Here is a 6,000-nt window from a genome sequence, read left to right on the forward strand (position 1 = left end):
GATAACAGAGAGCCTTTTGCAAGCACTAAGATTTTTGAACAGAGTAACTAAACTATGTAGGCATTGCCACATTGCTACTACCAAAATGCAACTATATCTAGGGTAGAATTGCAGCAGCTTTTACAATGGCACTATAAACAATATGCAGCAATTTAAGAGCAGGATATGAGGAATATCTCACCTAATTTAAATGACAAGGGGGATTTTGCATAGGTAGATGCAGTTATTCGTATTGGAGGTGGGCCAGAATGCTGGGATTATTCCCCTCATCTTGCTAATTAGGCTTTCAGTTTCATTAACAGTCATTGAGATATTGGGTGACTGACTTGTATATGAACGTAAACATAATATGTTATTCTTTAGAAGCATCCCTTGTATTATGTTAAGAAGTCTGTATAAATTTTTTATGGATCATTTTTGGTTGTATAGCTCAAGATTGGTAGAAATAAAGGAATGTTTTATGATGTGCGGAACACCAACTGTATGAAGACTGAAGGCAGCACGGCTGTGCCTATTTTTGGGTAGACTGTGTGCCACAACTCAGCCACTACCATGTTTATATTAGTGGCATTTTATTTTTCTTTTCCAAGATCTTATTTTCCTTTTCCAAGATAGAATCTACAACTATTTCTACCTTTACAATTGTGTATGTTGAGAAGGGAAATTAAGCAGTTTTGTTGTACTCCCAGGATGTTTTCAACCTGGGATAAATTTGACTTTGAACAGGTCTGAGGAATCTACAATTCCTGTTGTCTTTAAACCCCGTTTTAGAAAATATAACTTAATGCATATGGCATGTTTAAATTCCCTTGCCACTCTAATACACTGTCATTGGGTGTTGTGTCTTCCCCCTCCCCCCAGTTAATTGCCTTTGTCCTTTGGAAACAGGTTTTGAGGGAGTTTTGATTTGGTTTTGTTTTCCTTTTTAAAGAACGGTAATGAGTTGCAGTGATTCATACCCTACTATGTTGGTCCCAAGCAGCTGCTTGCTATGTTTTGGAAAGGGTCTTGAGTGTCTACCTTAGCTAAATCTCTAGGCCAGTCTTTTTTCAACTGACTTCTCCTTTTCCAAGTTCTATGATTAGTTTCTTCTGAGGAACGTCAGGTAGAGAATTTCTTCACTGTATCTGCAGTTAGTGATGACTCAGGTCTTAAATTAAGAACATGATGAATATAAACCAAGAAGTTGAAAATATTGTACAAAAACCAGATCTACTGAGTCAAGAGGTTTAAAAACCCAAAAATAATTTGTGTGAAACTGAACAAGCTAAAACAATGATGATAATCTTAAAACTGAGAAATAAATTGAGTAGTTCAGAACTGGAGTAGTTTAGGTTGTTGTTTGGGCTCCCCCTGGCTTCTAACAATTCAGACAGAACAGCGCTAATCTAAGGTAGTGTTATAATAAAGAAGAGTGTGTTTACAACTTAACTGGTTATTCTGGTTCCTACTGCTGTACAGATGAGGCCTAATTTGTCTTTTTGGTTTGATACTTACATTGATGATCCTCCCATAGTTCTTCATGGATCCTTTGTGACTGAGAGTCAGTTGTCTAGCTCTGGCTTTTTCATGTTAGTTTCTTAATCTGTAAGATTGTTTTAAGTAATATACCAGTAATTTGAACAAAATGATCTTTGTGTATTTTATTTCCCTTCCATACCCAGAAGTAACTTCTTTTGCCAGCATGTTTTATTGGCTAATACATATACTATTGAATAAAATGCTGATGAAATAAGAACAAATAGAACAGTGATCAGTCATTTCATTCATTTAGTATACCTCTAATCCTGCCCAGAAATGGGCTTTGGTAGTGATATAAAGACACATACTGGTATAAATAATGCATGAAGAAGTTGATCCTGGAGTCTTGTCCTTTAGTACTTCCATGTCACTGGCTGGCTTCCATGTAAGTGTTCTCTAGCACAATTTTGTCAAGTATTTTTGAAGAATTTGTTGTCAAAGTATATTATTTTTAGAGGATTGCAAGTTCATGCGAGAAAATCTGACAGTGCATTAGCATAACTGTTGTAGATGCAAATACTTTTGCAGGAACCAATATAAAAAGAAACCTTTGTAATGATTAGATTTTTATTTTGATACAGTTTTGTTGCTAGTCATAGATTCACTGGCTGCTTGTGGGAGTTCAGTTTATGTAGAAACCGAAGCTGTGATGTAGCTTTTGGGGTGAAAAACTGAAAAAGCTATGAAAATTGGCTAAGTGCCAATAAATGTGTGTAATGTATTTTTCATGTGTCATCTTGTTTTCATTGGATCAAGGCAGTTTTAGAATCTTCCACTGTTTTTATGTGCCCTTAATTTGAATGAGTCCATTCTTCAGAGAACCCGATCAGGATAAAAAGTGGGGAAAAAAGGTTTGGAAACAGATGTGCAGATACAGTGGTGGAGGACCTAGGTGGTACAGAAGGTGTGTAGCAGGGACTGCAGTCCTTCCTCCTTCACTAGAAATGTAACTGTCAATTTACTATTATTTCCATATTACTACATTCAGGCTTTAATAGTCAGCATTCTTTTGTTGTGAATCCTTGTTCACCACTGCAGGATACCTGCATTCTTGATGTGGGGAAAGAGGTAGATTGACAAAAGCTCAGTTAAGTCTTTAAACTAAAACTACTGCTTTTTACAGTTGATATTTTGGTTTTTTGAGTGACAGTGAGAATTGAAAAAGCACATGTTCAAACTGAGGGAAAATTTTGGCTTTGATATTGGTGTATGTCCTGAACTACCACCTTTTTCAATGAGCTATTTGTATGTGTTAGATAGCAGCATTTGTATCTGACCTGATTTTATAGCTAAAAAGGAGGTGGGGAGAAGGCAATGTTGTTAGGATCAAAAATTGTTTTTTCTTGGAAAATAATTTCATTTAGATAACCAGAGTCATCTTACTGTTTATTGTAAGGATCCTCTTTCGTGGTCTTTTCCTCAGTTTTTCTCTGTCAATCTGATGTATGCTATAGCAGTCACAGAAGAAAGTACACAGTTTTCTGTGAAATGCATGAATCAGTACATATGTGACATCCCAGTTTTTATACATGCTGTAACCTTCCCTCCGCCCCTTCTCCCTCCCTCCTTCCCCTCCTCCCCTCCTTCCCCTCCTTCCCCTCCTTCCTTCCAACTGCTTACATTACTTTGAAAAAGTATGTATGTGTATGGGGGTGAGGGCGGGGAGAAACAGTGAAGTGGCCCAGCAGGCCAGAAAATGAAATGTTTTCCCTGTAAATATTTATTTTTAAAAAATGTAATGACACCAACAACATTTCACAGCATTTCTAGAGAGACATGAATACTGCTTCTCTGTTACGAAGAGGAGCAGTGGAGGCAAAGTAGCTCTGACTTGTCCAAGATTGCAAAAGGAATTTGGTTAAGAGCCAGGACTAGTTCTACGTTTTCTAGCTCCTGCTTACATGGTAAGATCTCTCCGTTATGTCTCACACTTTCCAGCTTTCTGAAGCTTTTGACAGTTTGAAATGGATATTAAAAGGACATAGGGTAAACTTTTTTTTCTGTCCTCAAAACCACATCATTTATTAACAGATGTCATCCTAACGTGTATACAACTTCCATGGCTTTGAGTGTTATTGTAAATGGTAAAAAGACTTTCTTTGGTTGGGTTTAAACTGGTGCTGCCTTCTGAAGTATGAGAGGTGTTTGTAGTTCTGTATGATGTCTTAGTTTTAATAATATTGTTTTAATATGAAAATGTTGGTGTTCCTTTTAACTGTTTAAAAAATAGCATCTTCTCTGATTTTTTTCAATATCAGAAAAATAGTTTAGATAATACAAGGCATAGGACACCAACACCCCTCCCCCCCCTTCCCCCAGGAGTTATAGCAGTGCATTAAACTGCTGATACAGATACTAAAACTGTGAATTTTCCTTTACTGGTTCATTTGAGGGTGTTGCTCCCCGCCCCCCCCCCCCCCCCATGAAAAAGGTGGTCGTGCAATGTAAAGGCTGGTATATAGACCATACTGAAAGTAGTAAAGTACGTTCTGGAGGCAATAGTATAATGCTTTCTACCTGAAAGATCACAGCTAACTTACATAAATTGGTGGAAAAGTTTATGAAAGTTACTCTTCAACTTGCAAGTGATTGAAGTGATTTGGCTTCACTTTAAAACAGCAGCCTGAAACTGAGCTGCCTGAGTATTATCATTATTCCAAAGCGGCATAATTACCATTAGGAGAGAATTGGTTCCTTTAAAGGAAAAAATAATGAAGGGAAAACTTCTTAAAATGAGTTTTATTACATTTTTCTTATAAAATTAGTCTTTCATTTTGTTGATTAATGCTTGAGTTTAAGATTTTGATGTAGGCATTTCACCATTATAATTCTGAAATATGGGAAGTCCTTGAAAACATTCCCGGATTGCCTTCTGTCTGTCTGCCTTGTAAAAGATCCTTTCAGTTAAATGGACCATCCTCCTTAAATGATGTCATTAGCTTGGATTGAAAAGACATTGCCTGCAGGAAAATCATTTAATTGTCTTAAAGTGCTCTACTTCTGTAGATCTTGAAGCAGCACCCTCACTTCCATCTTTGTATCAGATAATTCATCTAAAATTCTGTTTTTAATCTCTGACGAAATATTGAGATGTAATTTCCACTTTTATTGGAAAAATTTGAGACCTTTTATGGTCTTTGTCAAATGGATGGCAAAGTTTCACTTGTTGAAATGCAAATGGGTATGGTCTTTTTTGACTTAAAGAATTAATTTAACTTGCATTCATGCAGTGCTTTATAAATATTAATGTATTGAACCCTTACGTTTCACTGATACCAAGATATACTTTTTTACGTGTATTTCTAAAATCAGTAATATTTGCTTGTTCAAACAGCACGTTGAGTTTTGTGGATAAATGCAACCTTTTTGATTTTTGTTTAAGGTGATGCGTTGCATTTAGGATAACAAAAATAGTGACCGTCTGCTTTTTTTTGTTGGACTTATCAATTTCTCAGTCATGTAAAAGTCAGTTTGTCAGGGATGCTGGGAATTTTAAATTGAGTAGGCATTCAGACCACCAAAAACCCCACCAACCCCTACGTGTATCAGTGAGCTACTAATTTAATTAAAAAATATAAGGCTTGAAAATATATTGTATATTTCTGTCTATAATCTATAGCACAAATGTTTTTAAACTATTAGTCATTTAATCTTAAATACTTCAAAGCAGGAAGAAAAGTGTATTTCAAAACTCAAATTTTTATATATGCAGTTTCTGGCTTGGAGAAATGTAGTACTGAGAACGCTACAAAATTTTCAGAAAATTTTGCCCCTCAGAGAGGCTGGTTTTGCCTTTAAAATGAAAAAAAAGTCATGTTTCCGATGCTTTAATAAGAAATTATTAAGTCTCTGTATTCTTATCTTTCTCTACTGTTGAAATACTTTAAAAATGCGTTTCAAGACTGCCGCTAGATTTGTTGTGTTCTAATGTGTTAATTTCTTAGCATGAACTTTGTTACTGTGGCTGTTACTTTTTTTTCATCTATATTGCTCTATGTTGAAAAAGATAGTAATTCTAAGCAAAGGGGATTTTAATCTTGTTTTTAATTTTGCTCCTCTTTTTGCTCACATTTTCACTTGGTATCAACCTTTAAAGAAAGCATTTTGGTAGCCTGCGTAAAACCTAGAACTGCAGATTTAATGTTTGTTTTTTTTCTAACACTGCCTACCAATCTCTGAGAGAGACTGGTTTGTTTATTCTTGTGGTATTTTAATTGCAGTTTGTGTAAGTTGAACTATGCTAGAAATTCCATGTGAACTTTTTATCAGAATAAATATTTAGCGTCTGTTCCTTCTCCTCTTGTAGCTAGTGTCAGTTTTCCACAGAGAGGTACCAGATCAGGAAGACCGTTCTGTTTTGCTATGCTTAAATTTCTGGAGTTGATTGTAATCCCTGTCAAAAGCTTCAGAAATGAGTGGCTATAAACAGAATACTGAGAAACCTCCAGAAGTGAAGTTGCTTCCTAGGCCACACCAGTG

At 35.8% G+C, this 6,000-nt stretch overlaps 1 protein-coding gene across 1 annotated transcript in view; it reads left to right on the plus strand.

Moving 5' to 3' along the window:
• SKAP2 (src kinase associated phosphoprotein 2) overlaps positions 1–6,000 on the plus strand; it is a gene marked incomplete at its 5' end in the record, with an annotated part of 120,380 nt that overhangs the window by 37,101 nt on the left and 77,279 nt on the right. The gene's annotated exons all lie outside the window — the stretch shown is intronic.

The sequence above is a fragment of the Phaethon aethereus genome (assembly GCF_964289735.1).
Source record: "Phaethon aethereus genome assembly, chromosome: 2".
Classification (NCBI taxonomy): Eukaryota; Metazoa; Chordata; class Aves; order Phaethontiformes; family Phaethontidae; genus Phaethon; species Phaethon aethereus.